At 30.7% G+C, this 12815-nt stretch overlaps 1 pseudogene; it reads right to left on the bottom strand.

Moving 5' to 3' along the window:
* Nucleotides 1-1951: 1951 nt before the first annotated feature.
* Nucleotides 1952-2647, bottom strand: LOC149529486 (3-oxoacyl-[acyl-carrier-protein] synthase II, chloroplastic pseudogene; annotated as a pseudogene).
* Between the last annotated feature and the right edge of the window lie 10168 nt (nt 2648-12815).

Below are 12815 nucleotides of genomic sequence, written 5' to 3'. Positions count from 1 at the left end.
TGATAAAAAATTGAAGAAGTATAATTAATGATAAAAAATAAATTACGAAATGAGATGTCTTCATAAGGATGAAAGCTCTAATTCAAACAAGAATAATCAAGGAATGATTTTGAAATTGAATAATTATTTGTAATCTTTTAAAGGACAATAAGTCATAGAAGAGTTACAAGACTTTTGACACTTAGACTTTTAAGAGTTTACAGAGGCCAATTAGATGGTTGAGGTGGCCCATCACCTTTCAAATTTTCCTCAATGTGAGGGCTTGGGAATGGCATTCCAACCCTTACAACAATAGGAGCTAAAGAAGAAAATTGGATAAATCATAGAGTGAGTTGGATATAGAGCTTCACAACTGTAGTCTTAACTTCAACTAATTGAGGCCTTGCAATCACAATGAACATTGCAACCATACAAAACAAATTGGGTGGAGTGGGGGAGGGGAATGGGTCAAAAGGTTTCCCCTCCCATGGAAATATCGAGATATTCACAGATCCAATTACTGATAGTCATGTTAAAAGAAATTAGCAAAAGATATTTTAGAAGTGCTTCATTATAATTGAGAAGAATATAAAGTTGGAAATTGCCAGATTAGTCTTGAATCCCAACATAATGTCTCCAATTAGGACAAGAAGCTCACTTACCAAGTTGGTGAAGATATGGGAGCCTATTGTATCCAACTGGTAATGGTCGACTTGCATACCTTCACCCTCTCCTTGCTAAGAAACCAAAGTATTTTTTTTTACATCCAAGATACCTATAGAGTTTCAATCCTTCATGAGCTTGCCATACCATTTTGCCCATTTCATAAGATAATTGGAACTAAAAGATACCTCAAGTAGAGAGGTCAGAGATTATGAACCATTAGCAATATAGAAGTTATAATTGTGAAAAAATTCACAAAAAAATTTGCTCGCCAGAATTCTAACATAGTGAGTGTCGAATTACTCGGCACCTTAAGTAGCCCAATGACAGGTAATGCCGAGTTGCTTGGTAGTAATGGGACCCAAGTGACTCGATCTCCAAAGGGAAGAGCTCAACCCAACGGAGTGTATGTGGCAAACCGTTCACAATAGTTGGATAGGTCCTTGATATGCAACTTTTCTCTGCATTTAGAAGGGCAATTCCCTCATATGATATAGTTTTGAGGTTTTTCAAATAAAAGATGAAATCAAACTTTAAAAGATGAGAAAGCTCATGATGACGAATGCACCACACGACTTCAAAGCTTTTCCGGACTAACTTAAAACCGCTAATAACAACAATCAAAATCTACGCTTGAAAACTATTACTAGCACAATGTCGATCCAAAGATTCATAAACATCTGCACAATACCATGAGAATGCTCACTGCAAAGAGAATCAACATTTCTAACAATTTAGATTTGGAAGGAGAGAACTCAAATTGCACATTCTTTTATTTTCTTGCACCAAGAACCTAAGTGGAATTTTTGATTACAAAGATAAAATTTGTACACACTTTTCAAATATCATCTTCTAATCAAAATTTTAGCATAGTGTTCCCTTTTCCTAAAATCCAAAAAGTCCCTTACAAAGCCAAAAAGACTCCTTATATAGACACAAAGGTTAAGAACTACCTCTTCGTGGTTCATAACTACCTCCAAAATACGTAATTTTGATGGAGGTTAAGGGGTTTATAGAGCCTTATTATGGCTTCAAGATTTGTGTACATTGAAGACGCTTTGCAACTATTTCACAATCCTTTCTGGACTTGACAATTACCCTTATGGGACCAAATATTTCACCTGAAGGAAAGTAATAATGCATCCAAATAATTTACTCTTTGAAGAAATCCACTCAAATCTCACTGAAACGGTATTGATGCTTACAAACTGTTGTATTGTACCTTCTTCTATCCTACCACTTTTTCATATTCAATGTGTATCATGATGGAACATTAAATCCAGATGAACTTTATTGAAGAGCTCCCTCCTCAGGTGGCAAATCCATCACGATCTGCATCCCATGGCCGTGATCCTTTAGTGGGATCATTGTTTCTTTCTGATAATGCTCTGCAAGCTACAAATCTCCTAAGACCAATTGGAATAATTGCAGCATCAAAACCACTAGAGAACATGCAATCATCTCCTTGAATGATGTGATTTGTAGCGGCTATGAGACATAAATTGCTTGTTGCACAAGTAGTAGATATAGAATAATTTGGACCCATCCATCCCAGATCCATTACCATCATTGCAGATCCCATATTTGTTGTTTCGAAAGGTACATAGAATGGATTCATTTTCCTATAAGAAATCCTTAGTGCTTCTACTGCATCTTTGAACACCTTCGTTCCACCCATTGCCAATGCTTTCTTTCTAGCAATAAGCATGCAAAGCATAGATATATCCATTCGTTTTGACAGTTTGGGTGCAACCCAACCATCTATCGAAAACGATTGTATTTGACTTGCTATTTTAGTTGGAAAATCCTTGTAGTCAAAGCTCTTGATTTCACTGACACCACTTTTCCCTTGAAGAAGATTGTTGTAGAAAGTATCTAGATCATGACCAGGGGAAGTAACCACACCCATTCCAATCACAACAATCCTCCTTTGCTTGGTAATAATTTTCTTCTCAGGAGCATCCTTCACAGTTTGCACAACAATAGCCATTACTCTACCTGTCACTCTTACTTTCTGCTATCTCCAACCAATCTTTATAGGCTTGTATCCAAAGAAGCTATCTTGTAGAGTCAAACCATAGTGGGTAATTAGATTTCCTCCTACTTCGGTATGATCCTTACAAAGTACAGGCGTTGAGCAATTTGCTGATAACTGTCTGGAGTGAGAAATTCCCCTTTTGGCTCTCCTTCCATAGCATCTCTAAATCACGATGGAATAGCATGGTGCGGTTAATGATTTGGTTTAGAATATGTGTTTTGACCTCCAAATGTTAACCTTTTAAAAGGTTAATTTTGCAAGCTTATCTTAACCTCTCTCTTTTTAAAGACAGGTTAATGGTTAATGATGCAATTGAAAATATGCATTTTTTGTTCCTTCATTAAACTGCAACAACTTTTGACTCGAAAGTTGGATTTTGAAAATTTGAAGTGCTGGGTGGAGTTGGGAACGAGCCAGAGATATTGAAGGGCAAAATTTCTCAAAAACTCAAAGAGGAAATGACCATTTTAATGCTTAAAACGAGGCATATTTCAAAAATAATCATAACATTAATAAAATAGGAATTGAGACAATTTTGATAACCATGTAACAAGAAGGAAAGTTCTTCCCAGTCACTCCTGTTTTCACTCCTTCAGAATCAAAGTTCTTGAGAAAAGTTCTTCTTAGTCACTCTTGTTTTCACTCCTATTTTAAAGTAAATAGATTTTGGCATCTATATTTTGGATTCAGCTAAGTATTGTTTTCAGATTGCTCCAGCTCTTGATTTCTAAAACTTTACATTGTTATCTTTTTCAGGTATGTTTTACTCCTTCAGTTTGAAATATGATATATATATATATATATATATAACTTATCAGTTTTGTTTTCTATTTAATAGTTATTAGTATAAAACATAATTATCTCTTATACTTTTGGACAGACCAAGAAATCTTATAATCAATTCCATACTATTTTATACAGATATTACTATCATCCTTTGAAAAGATTAAATCAGTTACACTTGCATCAAACATAAGCCGTATTTACATAAACAATCTTTTAACTATCACGGTTGTGCTCACAGGTGCCTCGTAAATACCATAAAGTGTATTGTTTTATATAGCATATACTTTCTATAAACAAATAAATTATCACAGACTGTTTTAATTTTTATTAAATCAGAATATCGAATGACAACCATGAAGATTAATTGATTTCTTTTTGATTTATTAGTCCAGAACAATTTATTTGTGTCAGAGGTTGTGCAATTTTTTATTATTATATAGTTTGAATGGTTAATGTTTTTAATTTTAAATTTTTGGCATACAGATTTTTTTATTAAATTATTGCTTATATTGTTAAGCTCAATTCCTTTATACCATTTGAATTAAATTTGATTTAGAATTAGTATGATATTCATTAAGTTGCTTACATTTTGATTATTTTTCATATAGTAGAAAACCTTTTGTTAGATACTCTATTTAATGAATAATTTATTAAATAAAATATGTATCTTAAATATAAATAAATAAAATTTAATAAATCTAATAGAATCATTCCATTGAGTGAGTGGAAGCCAAAATGTTCCAAAGTTCAGTAATAAATTAGATGTCTTTGAATATATTCTTATTGAGAACTTGTTTAATAGCTAAAGTTAAAAAAATCCTATTCTGGAGGAATTTTCGTTGTCACATCAACCTCTTGTTAATTTTTTAGATTTCAAGTTTTCATTGTTAATAAATTTTTATTTTTAAAAAAGTTTCAAATGATTCAAATCTACACAATTTCAAAGTTAATTCCATAAATATAAACAAGAGCACACAACATTTTATTATTTTTATTATTAATTTTTTAGATTTCAAATTTGCAGTGTTAATATAAATATATAATTTGTAGATGTGATGATTCCATTGATCTGCACAACACCAAAGTTAATTGCATATGTTTAAGTAAGAGATTATAGCATATTTTTATTCTTATCAATTTTTTAAAATTTTAATTTTAAATTATTAATAAAATTATATTTTTTTAATGATTTGAATGATCTACACAACACCAAAGTTAATTACATAAGTGTAATTAACAGATCATAAGATATTAAAAGAAATGCTACCACACTTATAAGATGAACAAGTAGAGGAGTGTAATAGGAATAGAATAAAGGAAGATCTAGTACAACTTTTTAAATAGTAACATTCTTAGGGAGACACATTTTCATATTTAATATTAGAAATAATCATAAACATTATTATTTTATTATCATTCTTCAAATATCAAAAAAAGTCCACCATACATTTTATCTACCAAACTTATGATCTCCAACTATATATATACTATAATAATTACATATTTATATATTTTCATTAAATTAAATTGATTCAAAATTTAAGCAATCAATAGTGTTGACAATTGAAATTCTTTTGTACCAAATTATTTTAAAATAATATTTAACACCTAATCATGCGAGTTAGGTCTATATAGACATACTTTCTAAGGAAATTAACAAAATACACAAGAAAAGTTATAGAACAACTACTAATGGGCACAAAAGATTCAAAATATGATATTTGAAATCTCATCGATGGCTAAAGATAAAATGAGAGTGGATTTTGACTTTATAAATTTGAAGACAAGATTATTATCATGACATTATGGCATCCAAGATGCATTGTAGAATTCATATCCTAGGTTCAATTTCCTTCCATATTTTTTTCATTCCTTAGTTTTATCACATATTTATAATAATCCTTTTATTGATGAGATAATGATTTTCTATTCCATTGAGAATATAATTCTATTTATATTATTTTGAAATGATATTAAAAAGAAGAAGAAGTATATAGTGATATTTGTATAGTTGTTCCAACATATTTTAACAAGATGGAAGTTCATTAACTATCTAAATATTCTTTAGAATTGCTACAAAGTTTAAATGACAACCACTCATCCAACTAGCAGTACAAGATGTTCCCAATGAAAGAAATGCTTTAAGTGTAGAACTTGAGTAGACACCTATTGGAGATTATAACGTCCATGTGGTGGACTTATGTGTTGCTATCCCTCTTGAGAGACTCCATCATTTTGTCAAAGGAGAAGGTTTACTAAATGGTAAAGAAACACCATTTATACACAAATCACATCAACAGTTCAACTTGACAAACCCTATTGATTGTGCTACCAAGATGTATTCAAGGTTTGCCAAGATTAAATATAGTAATTAAGCATGTAATATTCTATATGTTTTTATTTATAATACGCATTAACATAAATATATTTGTACATGTATAATTAGATATTATTATACTTTTGGACTTAAGGATAAAAGGGAAGATGAAAAATATCAAGACATGAAAAGGGTGCCTAAGTTTGTTCAAAAAAGGGGTTGTAAAACCCACTTTATTGTTAAGGTTATTTATGGAAGACTGGATGCTGTTATGATTACATATAATGAGTTTAGTCATTAGGATGCTAATGATGAATTTTGTCATGGAGAGAAAGATCCTTTTGGCGATCCAAAGAGTATGGTTGCACCAAGACTATCAAATGAATGCAAATCATACATAGAATCATTATTATTGATGCGTTTTGGAATTGGCACAATTTGCGAACAACATTATTTAGATCTCAATATAACATTATTGCTACTTCGGCCTCATCATTTGCTGATATGGCCGGTTTTGAGGCCGGATTGCATGATACTGCTCCTCTTGCGGGTCTCTCTTTCGAGCCTTCATGTTCCCAAGAGGCCTCCCCAGTGAGTGCCTCCTGCCCTGCTAGGGTTGTTTTAGACTAAAACATTGATAAAGGAATTTTTACTACGGTAGAGGAGTTCTTTGCCCTAGCTGCTATTTTTTGATTCTGAGGTTTTTGGCCCTCGCTTTCTATTCTTCACACATGGATCTCCAAGCATTGGGTACCATTCTTGGACAATGCATTTAGATCTTCCCGATTGCTAAAGGTTTCTTCATTGTCAAGTTTGCATCTGCTGATGATAGGAAGTCTATTTTGTCTAGTTCTTTCTCATGGCAAGGTCGTTTCCCTGTCATGGCCAAATTGTGGCATATGGACTTTGACCCACTGATGGAGTCCTTCAACAAGGTTCCTATTTGGGTTAGGCTTTCGAATCTCCCTATGCATCTTTGGCTTGACTCTGTTTTGGAATTTGTGGGGAATGCTATTGGAATTTTTTTGTTTATGGACTCGGCTACTTCTGATATTCTCCATTTGACATGCGCACGAATTCTTGTTGAGTTGAATGTCTCAAAGGGCCTCCCTAAGCATATTTGCTTGGCCTCTTCGTGAGGCTCCTAGACTCAAATTCTGGATTATGAAGGTACCCCTTCTACTGCAGGAAGTGTCCTATGACTGGTCACTTGGTTGCTCATTGCTTTTCTATGAAGAATAAGCTAAGGCGTCCTCCTTCCTGGTGGCATGGGGCCTCCTTCGAGCACTATATGATGCATAAGTTTGATCCTGAGGATGGATCTTCCCTTGAGTTTGTTCCTGAGGATGGCTCTTCCCCTGTGGTTGGTTCTCCTCTGGCTGATGCTTCTTTAGGAACTTTGGATGCTGTGGATGTCCGGCCTTCGGGTTTGGATCTTGTCCCTTCTCTTGTCCCAAATTTGGCTACTTCTCTTGGTCCTTGTGGGGGCTTGTCTTCTTTGGTTCCTCCCAGGGAGATTGATCTTTTGGTTCCTTTTGCTTCCCCAGGCCTCCTCTCTACTTCTCTTGGGGATTGGCTTGGTGAGGCAGCAAGAATGGAGGACGGATGGATTGCAGTAAAAAGAAAGAAATCTAAGCCTTCTCTTCCTCCACTAGATATGTTTCTCAAGTCAGGCAAGGGAGTCTCTAAATCAAAGGGCAAATCATGAGATCCCTTGCTATGCTTGGGTTTAGGTGATGGAGCCCATTGTTGGATTCTTTGGCTCCTTTTTGTTGGTGATAGGTTTTATCACCATGATTACCTCCTTTCCTGAAGGGTAACCCATTCCATCTTTGGCTCTGTGCTTATTGAAAATCCTAAGCTTTGTACAGGGTTTTAGGCACCCTTCAAAACATATTTTCCTTAATAAAAAACAAAGTTGATAAATAAGAGGGATAAATCTTTGCTAAGAAAAGATGTAATGAATGGGTGGAAAAGAGTATGTTTTGTTCGATCACAAAAATATGAAAATGATGCAAAAAGTGTAAGTTTGTAGTGCATGTAGAGGAGAAATAGAACTTCTATTATAAAATACCAAATAGTGAGGAAACTATTCCATTTATCATAGGCATTCAAACACAATGGATGTAAGAGATGATGATGAAATATTCACACAACACAATTATTGCAATGGATTCCACATTCTCAACAAATAAATATAGTGTAAGTAATCAATGCCAACTCTATTTATGATAATAGTTTAGTTAAATTATAATTTATCTAAAAAAGTAATTTAGAATTGATTTTTTTGTGTAGTATGAGTTATATATATTACTTGTATTTGATGAGCAAGAGGTTAGTGTGCCTGTTGCATGGGCGATATCTTCAAGAAGTAAAGTTGAGGATATTAATGAATGGCTAACAAAATTTTACAAAAGACAAAAATAATATAAAAAAGATTGGCATGTAAATACATTCATGATAGGTGATACTAGTGTTGAAATTGAAGAAATCAAGTTTATTACTCTCCAATTATCTTTATAAGATTATGCTTAGTATATAAGTTATAAAACTATATCTTTCATAATATTAAACAAAATATTTTATTTTATAATTAAATCTTTTTTAGTACCATTTTTGTATATTTATAATATAACTTGTAGATTATCCTTCAAATGTCAAGTACTTTTATGTATTTGGCATATGCATAGGGCATGGTTGAAGAATGAATATAGGTGAGTCAATTTTTACTTAAAATATATGAAAATTTATATTTTTAAACACCATAGTTTTGATGTTATATTTTTTTATTATAGGTTTGTAAGCAATAAAGATGTTGTGAAAAATATGTTGAATAGATTAGGTGAGACAATGTATGCAATGACTGATGATGAAGACATCACAATTCACCTAATAATTTTTTTTATGGAAGAATTCAAAGATGAGAATAACTTCATTCATTAATTTCAAAAGATTTGGTGTCATGATGATAGACATATTGGTAAGATCCTATTTATAGTATTCTTCATGTTACATTTGCGCGCGCACGCGCGCGCACACACACACACACACACACACACACAATGTATATGCTAAGATGTTTTAATTAATTTTTTATTTTATAGCAATGTGGTGAAAAACTTTAGAGGTTTCTCTCATGTGAATCTAGACACCAATGCTTCCATAGAGTCATACCACATTCACATCAAGAGTCACTACTTAAATGACCTTTCTAGAAAATGCCCAAGGAGAATGGATTGACTTATTCATGTTCTTCTTCATAAATAAGAGCCTTACAATAAAAACAAGAGATACTTGTAGTTATCTGAGTTTCTAACCAACTTTAAAAAGGAGAGATATTATATAATTTCTTTAACGAGATAAAAAAGAATAATAGATACAAATTGTTATCCATGTGACCTAATTCCTGAAGCATATAAACTAAGAAGTCAAAGACTTTCAACAAAATGGTATATTGTGAGAAAATTTAGACCAGATTTGTATGTGTGTGATTGTTAGTGGGCAAAAAGAGGAAACACATGCAAACACGTGTTGAAGATTTTAGATCTTCTAAAGAGAAACCAAATAAATGTAAACAAGATCAAGTTATTGGTAAGTGTCATTTGAGACCTAATTTTAATATTTATATATTTCAATTATTATTATACCTTTAACAACTAACTAATTAATCTTCAGAAACTACATATGAGTTGGTTACGTTGGTTGATGAAAATGACGAAGTTGTGGAAATTTTTGGTCTTGAAAATAATAATATTGGTAATATTAATATTTATTTATTACTAAATATTAAATTATTTTATGGTTCCAAAAATTAACTGATTCTTATTTTAATTGTAGATGGTTCTATATCTTCAAAAAATCAAAATTTTCTTGAAGATGACATTTTTAAACCTCAAAGAGATGGTAAATTGCAATACTAATAGTTTCTATTAAAATATCGAGAGTTTTAAAATAATTTTTTACATAATAATTGATATTTTTATTACAATAGGTGTGAGATCATCTTATGCTTCTAATGATAAACTTCAAAATTCTATCGATAAACTCAATTCATTGCTCCAAAATTTACCAACTACAGAAGATGAATTTTTTTTTGCATTCAATGTGTTGAGAGATTTATAAATGATTTTCATGAATCTCTTGCTTTATCTTCCAAATTCAAGTCAATTCATGGCTTAGAGAATATGCCCATGAGATGTATGTCACCATGGTTTAGCCCAAGCAAAATACACAAACACCATTCTATCAAAAGAAGACAAAATACTATTTCTCAAAACTTAAATGAAAGAGTTGAGGAGAATGAACGTTTTCAATTCCCCTCTATACGATGCATAAAACCAAAGAGGAAAAAAGTGATCAATCACTCATGCATAGAAATACAAGAATAAAGAGATATTATCTCGCAACAAGGTGACTAGATTTATTAAAATAATTTTTAGTAATTTCAATAGTTTAATATTTCTTATTTTCATTTAGTATGTTGAGCATATGTCAATGTAGATTTGGTTGATCAAGGAAACACTCAACAATGTCGATTATCTTTCTCTATTGATCTAAACCAAATGATAACAAATGATACACAAGTAATTGATGGTAATTTATTAACTACTAACTATTTTTAGTAAGATTATAAAATTGTTCCTATTTCTAACTTTTTTTTTTGCCTTATCAAATATACAAGATGTAATCTCTAAAGATCAACTGTCATTGCTCAATCTTAGTCCTACTCAAACATTTCAAGAAACTATTGCAGGTAACTAACACTTTTAGTATTTTTTAGATTATTTACATAGAGTGATTCTTCACTTAACATTTTATTTAATTTATTAAATTTTTAATGTGCATTTTATTGCAGCTTTAAATGATCAAAGAGATAAATAACAACATTTGTTACCTACTTATGTTAATCTAAACGAGACATCAACAAAAATGGATACAAATTGTGGTAACAATATTAAAAATTAAACTTATGTTATATAAAAAATCAATCAATTTTGAGTCTTTAGTTTGAAAATTATTTTTGTATAAGTTGACATGATAAATGTAATTTTATTGTAGTATTAGATGATCAACAAAAATATCAAGAATATATGCTACCTTTTTCTATTTTTCTTAACCAAATAATGACAATACAACGTGGAGATGGTCAGAAAATTATGAAATGAAATTCAATGTTCCCAATCTTTAATTTTGAAAATAATTTTATAACTAACTTGGTCTATTTGTAGATGATATCTACATGGATGATCATGGTCATCATTTTGTTGAGTGATCAAAAGTTATATAAATGTATTTTTGATTGAATACTTTAACACTCATTTAAAATCAGAGATTAGATTGTGGATTTAAGACAACACCAACTATATATTGTAATTTTGAGTTAGACTATTGGGTAGAAGCAAGGAGTTGGGTCTCAATTTTGCAGAAGTTCGCTAATTGAGATTGTGCTCTTTTAGAAATGAGTACCTATTTATGGTTGGGCACTCGATCCGAAATTTAAAAAATGGGCACCCATTTTAAAAAAAATTGGGTACCCATTTTTTATTTTAAAAAAATGGGTACTCATTTTTGAAAACATAAAAAAATTGTACTTTTTAGAAACAGTTACCCGTTTCTAAAAATTTAAAATTTTGTTTTCTTGGGGGGATTCTATATGCCAATTTGACTTTTTCAAAACGATGCCCATTTTTTGAATTTTAAATAATGGGTGCTCATTTCTTACAACATTGGGTGAGATTTTTTTTCTCCTACCTTGGATTTTGGTTTAGGATAGGCTTGGTGAGACCAAGCCTATGCCTTGACCTCTCAAGATTTGTCTAAAGCATTAAACTAGCAAATTCACACCTTGCCATAATTTTTAGAGGGTCTTCCTGATCAAATTTTTTTATGAAACAAAAACCCATTAGAGTTCTCACTGTCTTGATTTCAGAAATATAAGTTTTATAGTGGTATGATTTTATTTACTATTTTTGCATTATTTTTTAATGAAAGGTGGTACCTAAATGTAAAATAGTGAAGTTTGCTAAAACTTTAATAACCTTTTTATTTTATAATTTTTCTTAAATTGATTTATATGTCATCTATCTATATAATATTCTTTTGAGGTTCAAAAAAAGAATTTTTGAAAAAAGTGAAATTTTGATCAAATTATGGTGTCTGTACACAAGAGGTTTTAAAATTTACCTTTTATAGCCAATTAATAATTAATAATAATAAAATTATTCAATAAAAAATTAAGAAAAAATATTGTCATCAATCTTAGGTGTATTAGGTAACTCCCTTTAAAAGGATTTACAAAAATTCATTTATTTGTGTCAAATTATGGTGTCCGTACATGAGTGTGGTATAGTCCTAAAAATAGAGATTTTGAAAAAATGGTTTTTAAAGATCGATAACAAAAACAAAATCTATCATATGGGTACACAAATAAATTACATATTCAAAAACTAGATTCCTAATACTAAAATTTTTATTTTTGAAATTTTTTTATATTCAATCTCTAAATGCCTCAAATTTTGACATGAATTGACAAGAAATTTCAAAAATAAGAAAAACACTTCCACTTTTTGCCCAAAAGTGAGACCCTACTTTTTGCACTTACCCCGCTATTACATTCTTATATATTGGAGAAATTTCATCTCATTGTTTTGTGATCTTACTTCCTTGTTAAGAGATAATCTAGCAATTATTTTGTGTCATGTAAAATTTACATTATCATTGAATTTATTCCTTGTCCATAACATATAATTTTTAAGTAAATATTTTACAACTTACATCCTTCCAAATTGACATTTGATATTTATATCATGATTGAATTAGTATAATATATCAATTTTATTTTGAAATCTTAAAATGAAATCAATTCATTGATTTGAATATGCTTGGTTATTTAAAAAAAAGAAGTTTAACTTTAATTCAATTATGACTAGTTTAAAAACAATATTAACTGAAATGATTAATTTACATATAAAATATATTTAGTTTAAAAACTCGCAAGTATGGCTTAAACCATAATATAATAATTTCTAAATG

This window comes from Cupressus sempervirens, chromosome 11 (genome assembly GCF_028749045.1).
Source record: "Cupressus sempervirens isolate cs-2001-9-10 chromosome 11, ASM2874904v1, whole genome shotgun sequence".
Classification (NCBI taxonomy): domain Eukaryota; kingdom Viridiplantae; phylum Streptophyta; class Pinopsida; order Cupressales; family Cupressaceae; genus Cupressus; species Cupressus sempervirens.
The sequence above is the reverse complement of the archived record's forward strand: the minus strand, read 5'-3'. Positions and strand labels throughout refer to the sequence as shown.